Source organism: Stomoxys calcitrans, chromosome 1 (assembly GCF_963082655.1).
Source record: "Stomoxys calcitrans chromosome 1, idStoCalc2.1, whole genome shotgun sequence".
Classification (NCBI taxonomy): domain Eukaryota; kingdom Metazoa; phylum Arthropoda; class Insecta; order Diptera; family Muscidae; genus Stomoxys; species Stomoxys calcitrans.
The window spans coordinates 200,970,478-200,997,343 of record NC_081552.1 but is presented as its reverse complement, the minus strand read 5'-3'; the positions used below and the strand labels follow the sequence as shown (position 1 = coordinate 200,997,343).

At 41.3% G+C, this 26,866-nt stretch overlaps 1 protein-coding gene across 1 annotated transcript in view; it reads right to left on the bottom strand.

Moving 5' to 3' along the window:
• Window positions 1–26,866, bottom strand: part of LOC106088605 (cAMP-dependent protein kinase type I regulatory subunit) — a 178,939-nt gene that overhangs the window by 150,392 nt on the left and 1,681 nt on the right. The gene's annotated exons all lie outside the window — the stretch shown is intronic.

The following is a 26,866-nucleotide window of genomic DNA, read 5'->3' as shown; positions in this document are numbered from 1 at the left end:
TTCTTATTTCGATTTTCTTACCGACCGGTTCCCACGTCTTTCACTCGGACTACATCGCCTCGAAAGACTTCGGGTTAACCAAGTTTTTTGGCTGCAGTTCTCTGGCCATCACAGCCAAATCGTCTGTTCTTTCATTCCCCCTTACTACGCTATGGCCCGGCACCCAAACGATGCGGATCGTATCATCCCCAGAGGAGTCATTAATCTCCTTCTTACACTCCACAACTGTTCGTGACTTTGCCGTCATGGTTATTGTTGCCCTGATGGCTAGTTTACTGTCCCTAAAGATGTACACACTCGATGTCCTCGCGTTAACACCACACTACCCCATGTATTCCGTGATCGCCTGGATCCACACCTGTAGGACCGTATTATGGTCAGGCAGTCTAAAACAGATCTCAGTCCCTGGGTTCTCAATTTAAACCCTCAGGCCCACTCTGTCCTCAAGCTTTGAGCCATCTGTGTAGCATGATCTTCCTTCCCTGGCAATACCAGGGTTCCGTCAATCCAATACTGTGCCGCTGGCGGCAGTGCCTCGCACTCAACCTCAAATGTTGCCTCAGGTATACGATCGTAAACCTGTTCCATTCCTTCCAGATTTCCTATCGTTGCCTCGATTGTACCTCGATGCTATGACCTGGTCCTATCCTCTATACATTCTCCCATCGCCTTAAGTCTCAGCCGTGGCTGCCTCATAGTTAATCAGTCCATGAGCCGGATATCTAGAATTATATCCAGTGCCCTATTAGGCCAAGGCGACATGTTTTCTGAACCTATTGATGCACTTTTTCTTCATCCCAGTCCACCAAACTACTGAGGCGTAAGTAATTAATAGTCTAATCACGCTCCTGTAGAACCAGTGGACTATCCTCGGATTCAGGCCCTTTTTCGAGCCTACACCCGTCTACATAGCGCCCAACATCTATGAGCCTTCTCGGTACGCTACTGAATGTGACACTTCCAATTCAGTTTCATGTCCAAGATCACTCCTAAGTATTTGACCTTGTCAGATATCTAAATCATTCCATTAAGGAAGCATGGTGCGTCAAATTTGCCCAGCTTCGTCTTCCTCGTAACCAGGCAGATTTCAGTCTTCTCTGGGTTGACATTGAGACCTCTAATTCTAGCCAGTCATATGCCATTTCCAAGGCCCTTTCGGCACTTCTACATAGCTGATTCGAATTCCTACTCCTTAGAAGTATTATAACAATGTCTGCTTACCAGACCGGTTCAAATCCCTCTTCCGTCAGGTTTTTCATGGTGGTCGCCCACTGGAGTGGGGTAGCCTGCCCTGTGCCACTTTGTTATGAGACGTATTGCTTCAATACCATGGCAGCCGGTTATACGTTCCGGACTGAGCCAATGGAGTCTTTCATTAGTAAACACTGCCGCCTTGCATACAACAACAACCCATTCCTCAGCATGTGGTTTATTCAATCTCTAAGGGCCCTTTCAACCAAGCCTTGCCTACAACAACAAACTGTTCCTTAGCATGTGGTTTATCCAATTTCTAAGAACCCGTTCAACCAAGCCTCAAGTCTCTTCAATGTCAATGCATACCATCAAAGTGTAAATGGCATAATGGTAGGAACTAAAAGGCATCTTCGTTCTCTTGTCATGTGGTTGCACCAAGGACTAACATGTCTAAATAGACCCTTCTTTAACATTAACTAATTTTTAATGTTTCCATTTAAACTTTACTTGTCCATCTATAATGCCATTGTGTACTTCAATATGGATGAGTCCAGTTATGAAAAAGTTGCTGGAGTATTCAAACATTTCAAATGATTTTTGTTTTTAAGTTTATCAATAGTAGTGAAATAGTCAAGTTTGTCAAACAATCAACTTTATAATATTATTAGTCCGATAAGCGTTTAAATGAATTCACAAGAAGCCAATGCACGCACAAACATTCAACAAAACCACAAAACCTTAAGAAAAGCACACCACTTACAATATCCTCTTCCGGTATGGTTGCACAAGATGTACGCATATAGCGCAATCTATGCATGGCATCCAAGCTGTAGCGATGCTCATCGAATTGAACGTGGCAGTGTAACATTCTGGGATCCATGTGACCGCCATCGGAAAAAGAACGCATACGTATGCCACCATTAGCATCACTTGTGGCAGAGATGGCTCTGAAACGTTCCACTACCGCATCCTGTAAACTACCCACACTGAAGGAGTTGCCCATGCTAACATACAAATCGAGACAATTTTCCTCAGACTTTAGATTATACGCGTTACCGTTTGAAAAAAAAAACTCAATATATACCGACGAAACGATCTAGATCTTTTTTTTTTTTGGAAATGACCAGCGTACGTGATACTGCAAACGTTTTCAAAGTTGACCGAGCAATAAACCACACTATAAGTAACCGCACTTTCGTTCTTCGCCAGGATGAAAACAAAACTGAAGCTTTAGATAAATTTGCATGGCAAAACAGCAGCTTGCAAATGGCTCAACAGGCTGCTATCGTACTTCATTTTACTCAACACTTCAACAGTAACGACATTGTCAACGTCATCAAGTAACCCAACTTAATTATTACTTCCTTCACTACTATTAGAAAGGTGTTTGGCTGTCTGTGTGTGTGTGTGTGTTTGTGGGAGTGTATGAGCGACTCGATATTCTATCAATCAGTCAGTCAGTCATTCATTCTGACAAATATGGACATAGATATGGCCATACCCACTGAGATGTACAAATTTACATGGGCACTTACCATCAAAGACTACATCTAAAGAAGAGGGCGAATACCCAACCAACAATGTTGGAAATGGAAAAGGCCTTGTAATGCAAAACCTTCCAAAGGCCCAAATAAAAATGTCAAAGAAGAAATTTTTTTATGAAAAATTAGATTTTAAAGAAATTTTCTATAAAAATTATGTTTAAAGAACATTTTTTTATGAAAAAAAAATCGAATATCTAACTTTAACAAAATGTCGACGATATTGTCTGTAAAACTACAATTTTGACGAATTTTTTTTTATGAAAATCGATATTTTGTATGAAAATGGAAATTTTCTATGAAAATCGAAATTTTTTGTGAAAATCGAAACTTTCTATGAAAATCGAAATTTTCTATGAAAATCGAAATTATCTATGAAAATCGAAATTTTCTATGAAAATAGAAACTTTCTATGAAAATCAAAATTTATTTGAATATCGATATTTTTTACAAAAATCTAATTTTTTATGAAAATCGAAATTTCTATGAAAATCTAAATTTTTTATGAAAATCACAATTTTCTTTTAAAATCGAAATTTTTATGAAAATCGAAAATTTCTATGAAAATCGAAAATTTCTATGAATATCGAAAATTTCTATGAAAATTGAAATTTTTTATGAAAATCACAATTTTCTTTAAAATCGAAATTTTTTATGAAAATCGAAAATTTCTATGAAAATCGGAAATTTCTATGAAAATCGAAAATTTCTATGAAAATCGAAATTTTTTATGAAATCAAACTTTATATGAATAGAATATTTCTATGAAAATCGATATTTTCTATGAAAATCGATATTTTCTATGAAAATCTAAATTTTTTATGAAAATCGAAATTTTCTATGAAAATCGAAATTTTCTATGAAAATCGAAATTTTCTATGAAAATCGAAATTTTCTATGAAAATCGAAATTTTCTATGAAAATCGAAATTTTCTATGAAAATCGAAATTTTCTATGAAAATCGAAATTTTCTATGGAAATCGAAATTTTCTATGAAAATCGAAATTTTCTATGAAAATCTAAATTTTCTATGGAAATCAGAATTTTCTATGAAAATCGAAATTTTCTATGAGAATCGAAATTTTTTATGAAATCGAGTATTTCTATAAAAATCGGTATTTTCTATGAAAATCGAAATTTTTTATGAAATCAAACTTTATATGAATAGAATATTTCTATGAAAATCGATATTTTCTACGAAAATCGAAATTTTCTATGAAAATCGAAATTTTCTTTGAGAATCAAAATTTTCGATGAAAATCGAAATTTTCTATGAAAATCGAAATTTTCGATGAAAATCAAAATTTTCTATGAAAATCGAAATTTTCTATGAAAATCGAAATTTTACTTTACTCTAGTGGATAGGAGGCTAGCCACAATCCGCATAAAAGCCAAATTCTTCAACATCAGAATTATTTGGGACAACCCAAAGGAAGACGAGCAGGACGAGCAGATCAAGAATATTTTCAACGAGCGCCTTGTGTTAGCAGCACCATATTTAAACATAACAAGTAAAAGCGTGCTAAGTTTGGCCGGCCCGAATCTTGGGAACCCACCACCATAGATTCTGCCAAAATATGGGAGTTATATCTGGTTATAGACCAATTCGCACCATACTTAGTGTCATAACAGAACACTATGTCCAAAATTTTAGCCAAATCGGATAAAACTATCGGCTTCCAGGGGCTCAAAAAGTCAAATCGGGAAATCGGTTTATATGGGAGCTATATCAGGTTATAGACCGATTTAAACCTCATTTGGTGCAGTTGTTGGAAATCATAAAGAACAGAATTTGCAAAATTTCGGCCAAATCAGATGAAAGTTGAGACTTCCAGAGGCTGCAGGAGTCAAATCGGGAGGTCGGTTTAAATGGGAGTTATAACAGGTTCTTGACCGATTTCAACGGTACTCGGCTTAGTTGTCATAAGTCATAACAGAATACTAAGTGCAAAAGTTCAGCCAAATCAGATCAGATCAAATTGTGGCTTCCAGGGGCTCAAGAAGTCAAATCAGGAGATCGGTTTTTATGGGAGCTATACCAGGTTATACACCGATTTGGACGGTACTCGGTACAGTTGTTAGAGGTCGTAACAGACCTGAACATACCTATGTGCAAAATTTCACTTAAATCGGACAAAAATTGCGGCTTCCAGGGGCTCAAAGTCAAATCGAGAGATCGATTTATATGGGAGCTATATCCAAATCTGAACCGATGTGACCCATTTGCAATCCCCAACGACCTACATCAATATTAATTAACTATGCAAAATTTCAAGCGGCTAGCTTAACGCTTTCGACCGCTATCGTGAATTTGACAGACTGACGGACGGACGGACATGGCTAGAATGACTCAAGATTTCGATATGATCAAGAATGGGGTCCTAGATCAATATTTCGAGGTGTTACAAACGGAATGACTAGATTAGTATACCCCCATCCTATGGTGTGGGTATAAAAATGCACAAAGCCACATGGATGTCCCCAGATCAAGAAGTAGGGAACCAAATTGATCCCGTTGTGCTACATGGAAGACATTCACAATGGATCCGAGGAACGAAAATAGACTCGGATCATTAGCTTGTTGCAGCAAAGCTTCGTACCCGTTTGGGCATGCCGAGATTGATCTGACATTGCACGAAAGCTGGACATGGAAAAGCTGCAAATGCAACAGATGGCAACGGCATACTCCACTCGTCTGGTCCAACTGTTTGCTGAAAGCACTCCTTGTCCTGATGACACAACGGCGCAGTTGCAATCCATTGTCCGCTCCATGAAAAATGCCGCGAAATCCGTACTTGGGCATCAGAAGCCTCCCACAAGAAACTCATGACACTATCATTGTGTCGTACGACCAACATTTTTCCAGCCGTAAGTGTCCGACGATGTCGGCAAAGAGGATACCGCAGGACCAGTCCCTGATGAAGAAATAGAATGTTGAATGAATTGCAAGTAGCAGTGACCCGACTGGAGATTAACAAGGCAGCAAGAGCCGATAGGTTGCACGCTGTAAATAGTTCTGCGGAAGCGACAAGGCATATGCATCAGCTAGTATTCGCAATCTGATAGAAAACCATACTTTTTGATTGTAACCTCAGCATACTATGCCCTGTACACAAGAAAGGAGACCAGACGGAATGTGCCAACTACAGAGGAACAAGTCTCCTCCCCATCGCAAGATACTCTTGAACATATTGTGTGAAAGATTAAAACCTAAAGTCATTGAGATAATTGGACCCTATCAATGCGGCTTTAGAATTGGTAAATCCGCCATTGACCAGATATTCACAGTCAACAAATCAACACCTACCATCTCTTTGTTGAATACAAAGCCGCTTTCGACAGCCCTATATGTTAAAACGTATTTCAAGCCATGTCTGAGTTTGATATCCCTCCAAAATTAATAAGAAGAGAAAACAATCTTTCGGATCCATTTAATACCAAACGAGGTTTCAGACAAGTAGACAGCCTATCGTCTGATCTCTTTAATATCCTGCTGGAGAAGATAATACGAAAAGCAGATGTGAATAGATATGGCACACTTATCACAAGAGAGCACATGCTACTCGCCTATGCCGACGACATCGACATTACAAGGTCGGTCACCGGGAGTAGTAACTGCTGCCTTTGAGGCATCGAAAGAGAGTCAGTGGAAATGGGTCTGGCAGTAAATGGAGATAAGACAAAATGGATGGCATCAACTCCCAAAACGCCTTGTACAACCGAGCAGATAAAGAAAATGGAGAAAGTTGGGAACCACAACTTTGAGATAGTCAGCAACTTTATCTACATCGGCACCGCCGTAACCGAAACGAATGACATCAGTTTTGAAGTAAGGCGAAGAATAATACTGGGAAACGGATGCTACTTTGGTTTAAGCAAGCAGCTTAGGCCACCTCTCGACAGACGCAGATTCGCTATACAAGACACTGATACTACCCTTGCTGTTATATGGCTCCGAAGCATGGGTACTTGGAGTGTTTGAGAGAAATATTCTTTGTAAAATTTATGGACCAGTCTGCATTGTTATTAAATGTTAGGGTCGTAAGAACCACGAACTCTACGACGACATAAGCATAGTTAAACGTATCAAAACACAACGGTTGCGTTGGCTAGCTCATGTTGTCAGAATGAATGAAGAAGCTCCTGCGAAAAAGTCTTTTGAAGGCATGTATTGTGATACACGCAAAACGGGACGACCGAAAGTCAGATGGAAAGACTAAGTGGTGAAAGCAGGATCGAAGAGAGATTTTAGAAGAAGCGCAGAACACCGGGGATATTCTAAGTTGGGCTTATGGGACAATTGTTCTGCCCTAGCCAATAAAAGTAAGCAAAAGTTTAGTTCTATGAAAATCAAATTTTGACAAAATTTCCTATGAAAATCAAATTTTGACAAAATTTCCTATGAAAATCAAATTTCGACAAAATCTTATACATGAAAATCAATTTGTTTTTGTTTGTTTCTCGGTTTGTTTGCTTGTTTGTCGGTTTGTGTGTTTGTTTCGTATATAGAATCAAAAACGACTGAACCGATAACTTTTTCAAATTTTCACAGATAGGATGATCTAGAAGGAAACATGGTCAATAAAACTTTTGATATCGGAAGGGGGACGGACCCTCCCCCTTGTCCCAAAAAACACCACCCAAAATCAAAATTGGACCGATCGGGACAATATGGGTATCAAATGAAAGGTATTGCAAAGAAGAATACGGATATGGTATTAAAATTTAAGTCTAAGTACCCATCAGGCCCCCCCCAACCCCAAAACTCCGACAAACAGACATAATGTACGTACATGTCAATATGGGGCTCAAATGAAAGGTGATCGGGAGTAGATTACGAATCTGGCATACAAAATCGAATCTGGCATACCACACCCAAAAACCCCCTTAAAGGGCATATGAACCAATCATGACTATATGGCACTCGGTTGTTTTGTTTGTTCCATAGAATCAAAAAACGGCTGAACCGATTTTCTTAAAATTTCCACAGATTGTATAGGTTTGCCTAGAAGGAAACATAGACTACATAATTTTTTTAATATCGAATGGGAGCGGACACTCCCGCTAATGCCGAAAACGCTACACAAAATTAAAAGTCGACCGATAGACACAATATGGGTATTAAATGAAAGGTAATGGAGACTGAAAAACAAATATCGTATTAAAATTTGGGTCCAAGTACCCAGCGGGGCGCCGCAACCCCAAAACTCCTTTGAACAGAGATATTCGACGTTCATGTCAATATTCGGCAGTAGATTACAAATATGGCATAAAAAATTAGGTCCAAGTAATGGGACCCCCAAATACCCCCAAATGGGCTTATTAGCCAACCATGACGATATGAGACTAAAATTAAAGGCACTTGAGAGTAGATAACGAAAATGGCATTAAAATTTGCGTTCAAGTCTAGGTGACGTTCTTTCTCCTAAAATTACCTCAAATAGGTTAATTGACCCATAATGACAATATGGGACCCAAATGCAAGATATTTGAGAATAGAAAAGGTTTTTGATATTAAATTTTGGAGACAAGTGTTTGGGGGGTAGGCCCTAAAGCAGCCCCTAAACTGAACTTAATTTCCGACTATGGTAATATGGAGCTGAAATCAAAGGTTTTTGGGAGTAAAAAACGAATTTGATATCTATTTTCAGGGCAAAGTGCCGGTGGCCGCCCCAGCCCTAAAATACCCTCTAAATGGTTCATATTTATCGACCATGGCAATATAGGGCTCAAATTAAAGGAATTTGAGATTGCAGCACGAATTTGATATTCATATATGATCTGAGGTGTCATCCCTCCCCTAAAAAACACATTCTGTTTAGCCTAATTTTCCAGATCAATAACAAAAAACATGGTTTCTATTATTTTGGTCGGGTGTCTGGGGCCCCCCAAGACCCGCCAAATGGATATATAGTCCAATCACAACAATATAGAGCTCAAGCGAAAGGTGCTTGAGAGAAAAAAAACGAATTTGATATCCAATTGAAGAGCCATGTGTTTGGAGATACGCCCCACCCCAAAATACCTACCTAATCGGAAGTATTTACCGATCATGGTAATATGTAACTTATATAAAAGCTATTTGGGGTAGAAATTGATTGATTTTCGGTAAATAGATACTCATTTTCGGACACCTTCAAACAGAACTTATTTACCAATCATGTCAATATGGAGCTCATATAAAATCTAATGAAAGTTGATATTCACTTTAAGAGCCAAGTGTCTGGGTGGCCACCCCGTCGGCGAAATACCCCCTAATCCGAAAATAAATACCAATACGGTAATATAGGACTCAAAAGAAAGGCAGTGGGGTCAAAATACTTGTTCAGAAATCCAGCAGGGTCAAACTTCTCACACATAAATGGGTGCTTTTCGATTCAAGTTTAAACTCAATGATAAGGGACCTTTTTATAGCGGGTCTGAACCGCAGTGCGGCATCTCTTTGCGGAGTTTTTTTTGCATGGCCATGCATGGCATGGTACCTCGCAAATGTCGCCAGCATTAAGAGGGGACAATCACCGTTTTAAATTTTGTCCGATGTTCTCGCCAGAATTTGAACGCAGGCGTTCAGCGTCATATGCTACAGTGACACGAATTCAATATCCACATTCGGGGCGAAATGTCCCCACCCTAAAATGGTATTAGAGAGTGAAAGAAGGCGCAGCGGATCAGGCTCGGTTCGGCTAGTTTTTTATGAAAATCAAATTTTGACAAAATTTCTAACCAAATGTTGACAAAAAGGCATATCAAATTTAATTTTGTTTTCTCCAAAGGCCTTTTCACAATGCAAACATTTACCTGCTTTTAGCACCTTGTCAGTATGTCAAAGATGAGAACATACATACATATGGATGTGCACACACTCATATATACATAAAAATTCATTTACATTTACACCTATGCTTGTTTGCTTCGCTCCTTAGTGATTAATAGGCAGTTTTTATTTTCTAAACAAATATGACCTGTGGCTTATAATAAATGTGTGATTTTTAAATTTTTAGAGCATTTCACTATTTTTTGGAGCTCATCATAAAAAAAATTAAAAAATGAGTGTCGGTCAACATACTAAAAGTTGATTTTTTAAGAGCTATAGGAAAGTTTTTCAAAAAAAAAACAAAAACACATCAAATTCAGAATAATGCATGACATTTTTATTTGAATCGATAGTACGGTCTATATAATTTAATGTTTGAAGATCATTGCATGCAAATGTTGACCGTATCTGCGCCTTTATCCGTTTAGTCCAATTTTGGCATACTCTTTCCAACATTTCAGCCGGTATCTCACGAATAAATGCTTCAATGTTGTCTTCCAATGCGTCAATTGAAGCGGACTTGTCTGTGTGGACATGAGCTTTAACATAGCCCCACAAAAATAGTCCAAAGGGGTTAAATCGCACGACCTAGACGGCCAATTGACCGGTCTCGAACGTGAAATAAAATGTTTGGCCTGAGGCACCGTCTTTTGAAACCGCATTTTATGCAAGTCAAACTCTTGCATTTTGGGCAAAAACAAAGATGGATATCACTTCACTGTAGCGCTCATCATTCACTGTTACGTTACAGTTCGCACCATCTTTGAAGAAGTACGGTCCAATGATGCCACCAGCCCATAAACCGCACCAAACTGTGACTTTTTTATACCCACCACCGAAGGATGGGGGTATATTCAGTTTTGTCATTCCGTTTGCAACACATCGAAATATCCATTTCCGACCCTATAAAGTATATATATTCTTGATCAGCGTAAAAATCTAAGACGATCTAGACATGTCCGTCCGTCTGTCCGTCTGTTTATTGAAATCACGCTACAGTCTTTAAAAATAGAGACATTGAGCTGAAATTTTGCACAGATTCTTTTTTCGAAGATGGGCTACATCGGACTATATCTTGATATATAAAGTCTTGGCCCCATATAAGGCGCATTTATAATACGGTTTCACTGAAATTTGACACAGTGACTTATGTTCGGCATAAGTGTCGTATATAGTTCAGATCGGTATGAGGTATATGAGTATAAGGTATGAAATTTTCACCGAATTTTGATGAAAGGTGGTTTACATATATACCCGAGGTGGTGGGTATCCACAGTTCGGCCCGGCAGAACTTAACGCCTTTTTACTTGTTTAGCATGGATTGGTAGCTCTTGCAGTGCTTCTGGCTGATCTTCACTCCAAAATCGACAATTCTGCTTATTTATGTACCAATTGAGCCAAAAATGAGCTTCGTCGCTCAACACAATTTGAACTTTCTGAACAATCTTAACAGAGCATGCATTTTGATAATAAAATTCCATAATTTGCTAGCGTTGTTGGTTTGTAAGATGATTTATGGTTAAATTATAGACCAAACTGAAAATTTTTGACGGTGAAGCGAAACACGAATTGTGCGTAAGCTGTTTAAACCAGTGTTGCCAAAATGATAATAGCTAAAAAATCACCATTTATTTTATAGAAGAACCCGAATCTGATATATATTTTCAGGCCAAGTCTCTGAGTGGCCACCCCACCCCCCAAACCGGACGGAAATATGGGACTCAAATGAAAGGGAGTAGATCACGATCTTATATCAACATTGGGGACAAACTGTCTGGGGGACGTCCCAACACCATAACAACGCCCAAATAGGACGTATTTGCTCACCATGACAATTAAGGTTCCAAAGAGAGTACAGTTCGATATTGATAGTTATTTGGCCCCATACCCCAAACCGGACTTTGAGATTAGAAAACGGATTTGATATCCAATTTTGAGGCCAACGGCAATATGGGTTTCAAATAAATAATATTTAAGAGTAGAGCACGATGCTGATATACTTTCTGGGCCGAGTTTTTGGGGGTCCACCCTACTTCCCAAAACACTCCTAAATCGGACATATTTACCGACCATGTCAATGTTTGGCTCACATGAACGATATCGGGGAGTAGAGCACGAAATTGATATCCACTTCTATCGGGCTCAAATAAAGTCTTTTAAGTATAGAGTACATCTAACATCCAAACTTAAATGACCCATCAATCTTCGAGCGAATTCATAGACCTATGAAGATAATATGGGATTCAGATGAAGGCATTTATATTGTTACTAGCCCACTCTGCTGCGCCTTCATTAGCACCGTAATCTACTCCCGAAAACCTTTCATTTGAGTCTCATATTGCCATGATGGTCTGGTTCTGGGCGGCCCCCTTGGTAATTACACGCAATTTTAATATTCGATAATCATATTTCTTCCCTACTCTCGAATACCTTTCATTGGAGTAGCATATGGTCCCGATCGGTTCACTTGGGATGGCTCCCTAGATACTTGGATTCAATTTTTAATATCATATTCATACTCCACTCTCGAATTCCTTTCATTGGGGTCCTATATTGTCCCGATCGGTCCACTTTATTTTGGCGGTACTCTTGGTGCGACGCCCTTATTAATTGGATCCAATTTTGACACTATATTCGTATTCTACTCCCGGAAACCTTTCACTTGAGTCCCATATTGTCCCGATCGGTCCACTTGGGCTTTGGATCGGAATTTGGGCTTTGGACGGCACGCTAGGTACTTGGACCTAATTTTAAATATCATATTCATGCTCTACTCTCAAAATACCTTTTATTTAAGTCCTATATTGTCCCGATCGGTTCACTTTTGATTTTGGGCGCTACTTTTGGGATGGTTTTGGACCTGGGGCGGCCTCCTAAGTACTTGCACCTAACTTTAAATACCATATTCGTATTTAACTCCCAAATAGTTTTCATTTGAGTCCCATATTGTCGCAATCGATAAATATGTGCTGATGGGGGTTTTGGGGGGTGGGCCCCTCCGACACCAAGGAACAAATTTTTATGTCAGATTTGTATTTTAAATACCTATCATTTGAAATCCATATGGCCCAAAGCGGTAAAAGTGTCCTGTTGGGTGGTGTTTTTGGGAGTGAGGAACCCCCTCGACACTTAGTTTGACATTTGCCATATTGTCCCGATCGATAGACATGTCCGTTCGGGTGGATTTTAGGATAGGCCGTTCCCCAGGTTAATTGACTCCAAAATGTTGTGCCAATTTCGTTTCTTTTGGGGTACCATAAGGTGGCATACAAAATTTCCCTTAAATTGGTGCACCCATCTCCGTTATTTGGCGTTTTTGAAAATGAGGGTAAGGGGGAGGGTACGCACCCCCCCCCCCCCTTCGGATATCCAAAAATGTTGCACCCTATTTTCACCGGGATCTCAAACTCTAGGTTAGGTAAGGTTTAAGTGGCAATCTGCCATGACTCAGACGTTTTCGTCCATTGTGATACCACAGAAACAGAAGGAGGAAGATGCCTTCTAGTTCCTACCGTTGAACCATCCAGATCGCTTTAAAAAGCCCAATAACTTGCAAATGTTCCCATCCGTTAAATCAGACAGGTTCTCAAAAAAATGAGAACCTAAAGTGGAACTCCTTCTGACTGCTAGTGCGGGACACACACGCAGAAGGTGCTCTATAGTCTCTTCTTCTTTGATGTCCTCACAGCTTCTGCAAAAGTTGTTGTTGGCAAACTTCAATCTGTCAGCATGTTTTCCGATTAGACAGTAACCTGTCGTGAAGGACACAATGACTGAGACGTCTGTTCTAGCCAATGACAACAAAGCGGTAGACCTCTTCAGGTCTAGATTAGGCCACATAGTTTTGGAATGCTCACAGCCCCCTCTTTGTGACCATCTATCATTCGTTGTTCTTCGGGCCTGGTCCTGAAAACTTAGCTTACATGTCGCTAGAGGCATACCCACAGATTTCAGTATCCTTGGTATGTGTAGGGTAGTTCCTATTCTCGCTCGTGCGCTTTACAATTCCCTGGGATATCTCTCTGTGGCCCGGCACCCAGAATAGGTGAATTTTGAACTGTTCAGCCATCTCGTTGAGAGATCTGCGACAGTCGAGGGCGGTTTTTGTGTTCAGAAATACGTTCTCCAGGGATTTAATGGCTGCCTGGCTGTCTGAGAAGATATTTATGCCGATCGTCCTATTGATTTATATCTTAGCCATTCCACCACTTCCTTAACTGCGAGGATCTCCGCTCGATACACACTGCAGTGGTCGGGTAACCTTTTCAATATCACCAGTTCCAGATCTTTGGAGTACACCCCAAAGCCCACCTGGTCGTTTAGTTTGGAACCATCCGTATAGAAAGTCTATTTAACTTCTGTTACCAGGGATATTGTACTTCCAATCGGTTCTATCAGGAAGAGCGGCTCAGGGAGGGTGCAATCCGCACTGCCTGGAACATCGGATATTGTATCGAGGATATCGCAGTGACAGTGGCCGCCACATGACCAATGAGAAAGCTTCTTAACATCAAGGCAGTGGCGGCCGCAATTTGGGTAGCCACAATGTCCAGAGGCATAAGATGTAGCATTAAATGCAGTGCATCAGATGGTGTCGTCCTCAGTGCGGCTGTGATGCACAAACAAGCCATTCCTTGGATCCGGTTAAGTATTGAGCAGTAGGTGAATTTTTGAAGCGCCGTCCACCAGACCACAATACCATATAGCATTATAGGTCTGATAACTGCAGTATGTACCCAATGCATGATACACTGTCAAAACCCCCAACTTTTGCCAATGGCTCTCTTGCAGGTGTATAGGGCAAGGTTGGCGTTTCTTGCCTTTTCCAAAATGTTGGATTTGAAGTTCTATTTCCTGTCCAACCAAACACCCAGGTATTTTGCACTTTCTGTAAATGGAACATTTTCTCCTCCCGAGAAGACAGGTTCCCCCGTAGGCATCTTGTATCTCCGGCTAAAAAGAACTACTTCTTTCTTGCACGTATTTATACATAGACAACTTTCGGTAGCCCACTTTGCTGCTGCACGTAGAGCTCCGTAAAGTATATCTCTAAGAGTGCTGGAAAACTTTCCCCTAACCGCAATTGCCACGTCATCAGCATACGCTGACCACTTTTACACTATTTTCTTCCAGAGACAAGAGTATACCTCCTTGAGGAGTTCCTCTACTGACCCATCTTTTAAGATCCACAGATCCGAAACCTGCCGTAATACATTTTTTGGTTATTAATAAACTTTCTTACGGTAGTGTTGATGCCGAGAAACTCCAGCTTCTTCATAATTGACGATGGATTTACTTTATTGGCGCCATGTTGTCCGTTGGAGAATTCCCTGGGAAATGTGCATCAACGAGTAGTTCTATTGTTTCCTCACTAGACATTGTCCATGCATTCTCTGACTTCTGAATATACCCCACCGTAATAGGTCTCGAGGACAGAATCTTCCTTAGCTTAGAGGCCTCAGATGTATACTCCACGGAGCTGCAGAATTCTACCCGGGATTTATTGTGAGCCTTTCTCAGCTGGCCCTTTTATTTTCTTAGTCCAGCCTTATATTGACAACTTTCGGTAGCCCACTCGTGTGGCTCTTGGGCCTTTTGGTCTGTTGAAGAGTTTTCGCAGTCCTTCCTTAGACCAACCAGATCTGGGGTCCACCATGGCGGTCGCTGTTTGTCCCTTGGCTTGACACTAGGACATGCTGACACAAGCCAGTCATTCAGGGCCTTCGTTTTCTGGCTTAAAAGGAATAGACGTGCAGAATTTGTGCCGAAATTTATCCCAATCCGCCTTTCTTCTGTTTAGTCGAGGGACCACTTCTGCAGTATTTTCTCCAAGGCTGAAACGAATATAACGATGATCAGAGAAGCTGTGGTCATCCAACACAACCCAGTCGCATATTCATCCATTAGTACCTCCTGCCTGTTCCTGGTTATAAAGGTCGGTTTATCCCCTTTATTACAAATCCCCAGATTGCAATTTATAATATATTCAATAAGCAGCTCACCCCTTTCGTTGACATCCCATATCTGGTGATGTGCATTATCATCACTTCCTACAATGAGGCTCTTCTTACCTACAGAAGCGTCTTCAACCAGCGACTTAAGGTTTGAAGGCGGCATTTCTGAATCGTGTGCCATATACAGGGAAGCCAGCCAGTATTGAGACTTTTTTATTTCAAGGCTGGCTACTACTAAATCTTCAGTGCTTAGCGACGGAAGAAGAAAAACATTTAGACTACTCTATACAGGCTCTGTATCTCCCATTCCCCATACCCTTGAGAAGTTTAAATCCCAGAATTCTTAGTCCACGAACCATATCTCCACACACCCATGGTTCCTCAAACTCTAAATCCAACATCAAAGGATAGTTTTGGTCCACATAAAGTAAAAGAAGGCGCAGCAGAGCGGGCCCGGTTCAGCCAGTTTTATTGCAAAAAACACGGATATTTCACAGATATTGGTATGTTAAAACTCGACTATTATGAATGACTCTATCTTCTGGGTTTGCTCTTTTGTTTGTCCGGTCGTTTGATTGTAAATATTTAGCTGATATTGAACGTATTTTGCTCACTCGTTTATTCCTTCATCCATATGCATGTGATTTATACAGTGTTTGACAAATAAAAGTACTCATCTTCTCAGAGAATAAATAGTGACACGGTTCTCATAAGGTAGTTGGTTGTAATTTCTTTTTTGCCTTCTTTTGCGCCACACTGTTCCATTTTTTTTTGTTTGGGTTTCAAGGATCAGGACAACCAACAAAACTGCCCTATGGATAAGCCAAGTAGAATGCACTTTCCTTTATATGTCCCGATACTTTGTTTGCGTTTTTGATGTCATGCCTTATCTGGCAAACACTCTTATTTCCATTATTCTTTGTTTCTTTTTCGAAAAATTAGTCATAGACACGTAATAAAACCTCTGGGCAATATAGAGCAGATTTGTCAAATAATGGCAATTTCTAAAACAAGAACAACATGCTTGCAGTTTTAATCCTTTGGCAAATCAAAAACCAATCAGTCGTCCTTTGGCTATGATATCAAAAGACACAATAGTAGGTTGTACTATGTCCCTTAGTCTGCCATATGAGTACTACCCAGTGGCAACAGGTGAGTCATTATTTAAAACAAGTAAAAGCGTTCTAATTTCGGCCGGGCCGAATCTTATATACCCTCCACCATGGATCAAATTTGTCGAGTTCTTTTCCCGGTATCTCTGTTGTGGTGTTTCAGGCTAAAGACCGATTCAGACCCTATTTGAAACGTATGTTGAAGGTCATGGGAGAAACCGTTGTAAAATCGCCAGCCAAATCGGATAATAATTGCGCCCTCTAGAGGCTCAAGAAATCAAAATCCCAGATCGGTTTATATGACAGCTATACCAGGTTATGGACCGATTTGAACCATACTAAGTACAGTTGTTGGAAGTCATAACAAAACACGTCACACCAAATTTCAGCCAAATCAGCGCCCTCTAGAGGCTCAATAAGTAAAAAAGAGAGATCGGTTTATATGAGAGCTGTATGCGGCTATAGACCGTTTCGAACCACATTTGACACGTACGTTGGAGATTTTTTCAGCGTTGTTCAAACTTTCAGCCAAATCGGATAGGAATTGCGCCCTCTTGAGGTTCAATAAGTAAAATAGGGAGATCGGTTTATATGAGAGCTGTAACGGCTATAGACCATTTCGAACTACATTTTACACGTACGTTGGAGATTTTTTCAGCGTTGTTCAAACTTTCAGCCAAATTGGATAATAATTACGCCCTCTAGAGGCTAAAGAAGTCAAGATCCCAGATCGGTTTATATGACAGCTATATCAGGTTATGAACCGATTTAAACCATACTTAGCACACTTTTTGGAAGTCATACCGAAAAACGTCATGCCAAATTTCAGCCAAATCGGATAGGAATTGCGCCCTCTTGAGGCTCAATAAGTAAAATAGGGAGATCGGTTTATATGAGAGCTGTATCCGGCTATAGACCGTTTCGAACTACATTTGACACGTACGTTGGAGATTTTTTCAGCGTTGTTCAAAATTTCAGCCAAATTGGATAATAATTGCGCCCTCAAGAAGTCAAGATCCCAGATCGGTTTATATGACAGCTATACCAGGTTATGGACCGATTTGAACCATACTAAGTACAGTTGTTGGAAGTCATAACAAAACACGTCACACCAAATTTCAGCCAAATCAGATAAGATTTTCGCTTTCCAGAGGCTCAAGAAGTCAAGATCCAAAATCGGTTAATATGGCAGCTATGTCAAAACATGGACCGATATGACCCATTTATAAACCCAACCGACCTACACTATTAGGATATATTTCTGCAAAATTGCAAGCTCGTAGCTTTGCTCCTTCGAAAGTTAGCGTGCTTTCGACAGACAGACGCACGGACATGGCTAGATCGACTTAAAATGTCAATATTTCGAGGAGTTACAAACAGAATGACGAAATTAGTATACCCCCATCCTATAGTGGAGGGTGTAATAAGTGAGAGAGGTTTAAGTTCGGTCGGGATGAATTTGAATCGTAAATGCCACCACCAAATCCATAAATATCTGTACCTCGGAATAGGTATCACCTATCAGCGTTGTTCAAACTTTCAGCCAAATTGGATAATAATTACGCCCTCTAGAGGCTAAAGAAGTCAAAATCCCAGATCGGTTTATATGACAGCTATATCACATTATGGACCGATTTCCACCATACTTAACACACTTGTTGGAAGTCATAACAAAACACGTCATGCCAAATTTCAGCCAAATCGGTTAGGAATTGCGCCCTCTAGAGGCTCAAGAAGTCAAGACCACGGGTCGGTTTATATGACAGCTATATCAGATTATGGACCGATTTCCACCATACTTAGCACACTTGTTGGAAGTCATACCGAAACACGTCATGCCAAATTTCAGCCAAATCAGATAAGATTTTCGCTTTCCAGAGGCTCAAGAAGTCAAGATCCAAAATCGGTTAATATGGCAGCTATGTCAAAACATGGACCGATATGACCCATTTATAAACCCAACCGACCTACACTAATAGGATATATTTCTGCAAAATTGCAAGCTCGTAGCTTTGCTCCTTCGAAAGTTAGCGTGCTTTCGACAGACAGACGCACGGACATGGCTAGATCGACTTAAAATGTCAATATTTCGAGGAGTTACAAATAGAATGACGAAATTAGTATACCCCCATCCTATAGTGGAGGGTGTAATAAGTGAGAGAGGTTTAAGTTCGGTCGGGATGAATTTGAATCGTAAATGCCACCACCAAATCCATAAATATCTGTACCTCGGAATAGGTATCACCTATTTCGCAAAAATGTTAAAGCCTTTCCGAACTGGGCTCAAAATCGACTCCAAAGACCCACTTCTGCGGTGGTGGCATCAGACTGTTGCATGTTGTCCTAGCCTCCAATAGATGTAAGTGCCTTGAAGCCTATAACCAGTCGTCGAACTAACGAATGAGGAAGAGACGAAAAAACCCAGAGGCATGCGCAGTTCATCCCCAGCCTTTAAGTATAGATGCTATTTTCGATTCGGATTCAGACATCGACAGTGTCAATGATTGCAGGCATTGCAGCCGAATCGAAATATGAGATCAGCGGGATGACGGCAGTAGTGAGCGAGGGCGTTGCTAAACTCACAAGAAGACCAAGAAAGCAATCCGGTGCACGATGAAGGAGCCCGAGAAGTATGCACCGGCTGGTAGGGATAGAACTGACATTGTAGACACTTCTAAGGAAACATGAAAGAGAATCAGATCTCCCGAAGACCATAAAACTGCTAAAACACTGAAAAAGAAGAGCTCCCCGCTTTCAAGTACTCTGGTAAACCAAGCTAGCCCTCCCGCAATGGAGACTCCCGACAGTGTCCTGCGCAGGGAGACAAAGTCGGAACAGTAACGAAGGAAGCGCACACGGCCCCTGAATTTTCATGGAGAACTGTGAATTCCAAAAGGAGGCCAAAGCTATCACGGAAGGGAAAGATGGTAGCTGAGAATTGTAAGGAGCCGCCCTCTTACACCAGAGTGGCAAGGAAGCACAACAGAGATGAGCTGATTTGTGCAGTCATCAATATCGGCAGTGCATCCGGTAGGATTCCACCAAATCATCGGTCCCATGTGGAGGATCTGGTTAACGAGCGGATTTTCAAACATTGTGGACTTCAGTAGAGGGTCCATACAAATAATGAGCTGCCAGTAGAGAGGGGACATCTTTACGCTGCGTTTTGCGTCGGCGGAATGTATTGATACCGTCAAAAAGCTCCCTGGAAGGGCGCAACCTGGTGGGGAAGATGGACATGCCCTAGCTCACAAAGGCGACGATCTTCATCATAGGATGGGGCAGTAAACTTGCGACGGAACGCATGTTGGGATTCTTGGACAAGCAAAACCAAGGTTTGGTTGCAGAGAAGTGGGAGGTCTTCCACAAGGAGGAAGAAGGAAGGAACTCTCCTTGTGGTGATCATTGTACAGTCTCCGTTATAAGTTTGGCTAAGACTAAAGGCATGACGTTCTACGGGACCAATGCTGTCTTCTTCAAGATTGGGAAGACTAGGATTGGCAAAAAAAACCCCATATTGAGACATCAGACAAAGCAATGACACGAGACTTAAAACTGACTGAAGAGCAGGGGGCCGATAACGAGACCATCACCGACTTTCTCAATATTGGCAAGATTAAGATAGGCAAAGGTCCTAATATTGAAACATCAGGCAGTGCAGGGACAGAAGAATCAGTACAGCCTAACGAATAGGGAGCCGACAATGGTCAATGGTGCCATCACCGACTTTCTCAAGATTCGGAAGACTAACATAGGCAAAGATCCTAATATTGAAACAGCAGACAGTGCAGTGACAGGAAACTCAATGCAGCCTTAACAGAACAGGGATCTAAACAGAACACAGACCATCATCCACTCCCAAGAAGCCCATGGAGTGGAGGATCAATGATTGAGGCCATCCTGGTAAACCTCCGCGGGGCGAGACGACTACACATACCAAGCTTCTAGACTCAACCATATCAAAAACCAATTATTCTATGCTAACACTGGAACTCGGCCAAGGACCTGAGCTATTCTTCACCAGAGTTGTCAAAGTCGGATGGAACAATGATGAGACAGGGAGACGGTTGATCATATCTGGCATTACTTTATTTTCCTATCGACTCTGCTACACCGCCACCCACGTCGGAGCTGCAACGACTGGTGAGGATGGCAAAACAAACGGGAAATGAGGTACTAATAGGTGTTCGCACTCTCACCACATTTTATGGGCCAGTACCTACAATAAAAAGCGGGGCCAATCCCTGACTGAATTCTTGTATACTAACGACTTAATCTTATATGTACTCTAGCTAGACAGGATCCGCTGCGCTGCGACTTCTTTCACTCTGCGACATGGCCACCCACGTCGGAGCTGCAACGATTGGTGAGGATGGCAAAACAAACAGGAAATGAGGTAGTAATAGGAGTTCGCACTCTCACCACATTTTGTGGTTTGAGTGTCGGGGCCAAGCACCGACAGAATTCTTGTATACTAACGAGCTAAGCTTATATGTACACTAGCTGGACAGGGCCCGCTCCGCTGCGCCTTCTTTCACTATTTTATTTTATCTGAGCCCTTTACTGGCTGGTATGACCCTCAGATATTTAGCGCCAATGTTGATATCACATTGGTGCTCTACTCCTGAATAGCTTTCATTTAAGCTTCATACTGCTACTATGGTCGGTAAATAAGATATGGAGATATGGAGTATTTTTGAAGGTGAGATATATCAGATACATGCTTTAGTCTCAAATACCATTCGTTTGAGCCCCATATTGTCATTATTGGTTTATATTTTAGTTGGCGGGCTTTGGAGGTGGCTCGGCCCTCTAGTTATTCCACCCTAAATAAGGATACCAAATTTCTGTTCTTGAGTTATAATAAACAATCTAAATTTCGATTAAATCGGCCCACCCATCTCCGAAACCTGGCGTTTTTGAAAATAGGGTAAGGGGAGGGTCCACCCATTAGAGTTTGGATATTAGATCTCTCATTTGAGCTACATATAGTCGGCATATAGGTGTGGTTTAGGAGGAGTTTATGAGGTGTGGTTTCCCCTTTGCGCTTTGTTTATTTATTTGTTTGTCTGTTCCGTATAGACTCCAAAACAAAAAGCTAAAACGATTTTTATGAAATTTTCACAGATAGTAGAATTTGTGCCCCCGCTGAAAATAGGGTACTACATTTTTAGTTATCCGAAGAGGGGGCGGACCCTCCCCCTTACCCCCATATTCAAAAACGCCAATCTCGTAAATGTATGCATCGATTTAAGCGAAACTTTGTATGCCACCTTATGGAACCCCAAAAACACGAAATTGGCATACAATTTTGGGGTCATATTACCTGGGGGGACGCCCTATCCCAAACGGACATGTTTACCAATTAGGACAATATGGGTATCAAATGAAAGGTATTTAAACGTAGGGTAGGAACTTGGCATAAAAAAGTCACGATAAGTGTTGGGGGGGTCCCCCACCCCTAAAAACACCACACAATAGGACACTTTTACCGCTTTGGGCAATATGGGTATCAAATGAATGGTATTAAAAAGTATAATCCAAATCTGACATCAGAATTTATTCCTTGGTGTCTGAGGCGTCCCACCTCCCAAAACGTCTCAATAATAATATGGGTATCAAATGAATGGTGTTTGGAAGTTGAATACACATTTGTTATAAGAATTTGGTCCAAGGTGTACACAGGGCTTCCCCAACCCCAAAAACCCCCGAAACGGGCATGAATGTCTAACGTCATGAAATGGGTATCACATGAAAGATCTTTGGGAGTTGACCACGAATCTGGTATACACATTTGGGGCAGAGTCTGGCACCGACCCACCAACTACATACGATATTAGTCCATATCAGACGAACATATATATGGGAGCTATATCCAAATCTGAACAGATGTTTTCCAATTCCTACATAAAATTTGAAGAAGATCGGACGAAAATTGTCACCCGTACTTTGTACACAAATTAACACGAAGAGACGGACAGACAGACGGACATAGCTAAATCGAATCAAAAAGTGATTCTGAGTCGATCGGTATACTTACCAATGGATCTTTCTCTTTTCCTGCTGGGTGTCACAATAAAACTAAGTTATAATACCCTGTTCCACAGTGGTGGTGTAGGGTAAAAAAATTAATTTATGTTGGTTTGTTTATATGTTCCGTGAAACTTTCTTGATACTTTCATAGATGGTGCAGAATGGTCCCGTGGTGAAGATAGGGTAATTCATTTTTCGATGTCTCAAGGAGGACAAACTCTCTCCCTTTACCTAATTTTGAAAAACAGCAGATCTCGGATATGGTTGGTACGATTCAAGCGAAATTTCGTTTGCTATCTTATAGTACCCTAAGCTTCTAGCGTTGTATTGAAAGCTTCTAGCGTTTAATACAACTTCCAACAGATGCACAGAATCATGTGTATTACGGAAGAAGTGTAATTGCCACAGAAAAAAAAGTTTGTCATTACACAAAATCACATGCATTGGGAAAAAGTACTGCTAATAGACAGGTCGAGCGTGGTTAATGTGCTAATTGTATCATAGATGCGTTTTCGCAATTAATACGATTCAAATACTGCATACCGTGGCTCGGTCCTTGAAGCCATCACACCTAATATGGTTGAAAAGTCTTCTAACCAAAAGACGAAACGCGTCCCAAAGTGATTGGTGTGTGTTACTATATTTGGCTTTCGTTTTCCATTTGCAACCTCCCATCATTGAGCTCGTCTCGAATGAGAAACAAACAAATATTGTAAAAATTTGGTACCCAAATTTGAGGTGCGGTGCCCAAGGGGAGCCGTCTTTGGGAATCCAACAACACTAACCCAATAAATTTAAACAGATTATAATACTGGTGACTTTGGTGAACAATTTTAGACACATACGATGTTTGGAAGAAAGAGTACAAAATTTCGTCTTACAAAATGCGTTTTATTTGCAAAGCCATGTCTCTGGGGGTGTACCACAGCCCCAAAACGCCCCACTAACAGGACTTATTTCGTGACCATGACAATATGGGGCTCAAATAAAAGGTATTCACGTGTAGAGTACGAATCTTGAATCTATTTGCAAGGCCAGGATTGGCGCGGCGTGGACCTCCAACCCCAAAAACGCCCCCCAAACAAGACTTTTTACTGACCATGGCAATATGGATATTTAAGAGTAGAGCACAAATCTTATATTTTTGCAGGTTCAAGGCTCTGGGGGTCCACCCAAAAACAACTCCCCAAAGAACTTATTTACTAACCATGGCAATTTGGGGCTTAAAGAAAAGGTATTTTAGAGTAGAGCACGAACCTTGTATCTATTTTCAGGGTTAAATGTTGTGTGACCGCCCTATCCCCAAGCCACCCTCAAAATGAATATTTTACCGAACAGGTCAATATGGGTCTAAAAATAAAAGGAATTTGAGAGTAGAGTAGGAATCTAATATCCATTTTCAGGGTTAAGTGTCTAAGTGCCGCCCACCCCCAAAACACCCCCAAACCGGGCATATTTACCGACCATGGCTATATGAGGTTCAAATGAAAAGTATTTGAGAGTAGAGCACGGTGATCAAAGGGGCCGTCTATCCCCCAAATGATTCCCAAACAGGACATTTTAACCGACCTAGGGACTAGGGTTGTCGGAAATTGGTGACTTTTTGAAAACCGGTTTTCGGTTTAACTAAAAATATTGATATTTTGCAAAACCGGGTTTTCACTTAACAATTTTTTTTTTATTATCTTAAAATAATATTTTAAAAACTGAATACCATCGAAACGTGGCGCGTCTTACATGTAGCGCAACCCTTGCAAATGCAAATTTGCCCATGACCATTTCATTGAGGAACGGAGGCAAACTTCTCACATATCACTGAGTGCTGTCCGATTCAAATTTAAGATCAATGATTAGGGGCCTCCTTGTTATAGCCGAGCCCGAACGGCGTGCCGCAGTGCGAAACCTCTTTGCAAAGAAGGTTTTAAATAGCAAAGTAACGCACAAATAACGCCAACATTAGGAGGGGCTAACCACCGCTGAAAAATTTTTTCTCATGTTCTAGCCAGGAATCGAACCCAGGCGTAACCTCTGCGCTACGATGGAGGCCTCCAGCGCAACACTTATTTAGCGAAATATTTGAATAATGGTAAATAAAAAAAACCGGTGAACCCAAAATCAAAAAACCGGTTTTTTCGGTTTCTGACCATTTTTCTAAAACCCGATTTCGGTGGAGACAATTGAAACCGGTTAACGGGGTTTCGATTTCGGTTTTGACAACCTTATTTGGGACTCAAGCACGAATCTAATGTAGCCTTTTGGGCCCAAGTATCTAAGGCCGCTCCATCCACCCCCAAACAAGAAAATATTCACGAACCATCGAAATATGGGGCACAACCTGTGAGCCAATGTCTGTAACGACGCCCTTCTTTCAAAATTCTGCAAATAGGTAAATACACCAACCATGGGGAAAGGAGATTCAATTTAAAATCGACCCCCAAAAATTCCTCAAACGGTTTAAAGGAAAGTAATCCACCTAACATCCAAAATTAAAGGACAAAAGATCCTCCGCAAGAGTTTTTTGAGGATTCAATAGAGGCATTTGGAATTTTTTCATATTTCACTAAAAGCCTTAAAAAGCAGAAATAAAATAATCAAGGGAAATTTTTTCCTATTTATTTAAAAATGAAGGCGCAGCGGAGCGGGCTCAGTTCAGCTAGTAACACTTGGTAATACCGGTACCTTTGTTAACCAGGAGTAGGGAGAAAGTTTTAGATGTGACAATATTTTCGGAAAATTTAATCATGAGGTTTAGGAATGGAGGGACTCCATGGAGTACTCCTTCTCTGATCATCGCTAAATTAGGTTTAGAAGAAAGACTTGAGCAAGGTACTTTAAATCAGTGACGAGCAAATACAGACACATTGTTGTTGTTGTTGTAGCCACATTTCCAAGGAAGTGGCGATGCTCGTCGAATCTTCTGTGGATGAGCAAGCTCGTTTTAGTTCAAAGCACAGACCGCCGCGGGGTTTAGTTTAGGGCGCTAATATCTCGCCTTGTCATATCGAGCATCATAGGCACTTAGTATTTAAGCAAGAGCCGGTGCCGCCCGGCCTCCCACTGAGACTCTCCCCTCAAAATCGCTAATTGTCCGCATCTGCGATTGCAGCTAGTCCGTATACGAAGCACTCCATTATCCGAAACCTGTGGATGCGCTCGGTAGCTCGCAGCTAATCTTCTTCAAATGACGATGAACCCATGGCAGCCGGTTATACGTACCGGATTGACCCGATGGAATCCTTCATCGGCAAGGGCTCCCGCCTCGTTGTCAACACACTGCTACACCAACAACAGTCAGTCCCAAGGCAGCCGGTTGTACGCACCGGATTGACCCGATGGAATCCTTCTTCGGCAAGGATGCCGCCTCAGTATACGTGTTCGAACCTTTTTTGTCATGAGAGAGGCACATCCCGTGATTGAAAAAAACCCCGGACCCTGGTTCTGTTCGGTTTGCCAGAACTGCCTCCATCATCGGTCGGTGTCGGTGAGGTGAAACCGGTGCCGTTGCACCCCAAGTGCTGCAGACAAAGAAACCTTGGTGACCATGTACAAAGCAATTGACCGGTCTGTGGTAAGTTAGGCAGCGCCAGTGTAGTCTCGTCAACTTTGTGACACGCAGTGGAATAATATTCAGATCTGTCAGAATGCCGCCCTCCCAACTGCGACGGACTGTCTTCTCAGTTGATATGTGGAATACCTCCATGGGGAGACAAAGATCCTACCAGTGCGAAGACATAACTACATCCTGTCTAAGCAATACCTTTTGGGCTGTTATCGCAGAGACCATCTAAATCATCATCTTGTGGATAGATATCCACCGCCCAGAAACCTTTAGGTAGATCTATATGACCTAGAGCATGAGGATCAGCGCTGCAAGGGAGAACCTCTAGATCAAGCGGCATATCAAGCAGGCCTAACAGATACGGTAAATGGCTACCGGGTGAATGTAATCCTTAGAGAACGGCAAACCAGAGTAATTCTGGCTCAAATACGTTCCGGCAGATGCAGCCGCCTCAACTACTACAGAGCAAGGATTGATGCACAATCCCATGGCAGCCAGTTGTACATACCGGATTGACCTGATGGAACCCTCATCGGCACGGACTGCCGCCTCGGTGTACCACACACTGATACAACAACAACAAGGATTGATGCCGACATGCAAGATGTATGTCCCGATTGTAACCAGGGACTAGACGATACACGTCACCAGTTTAACTG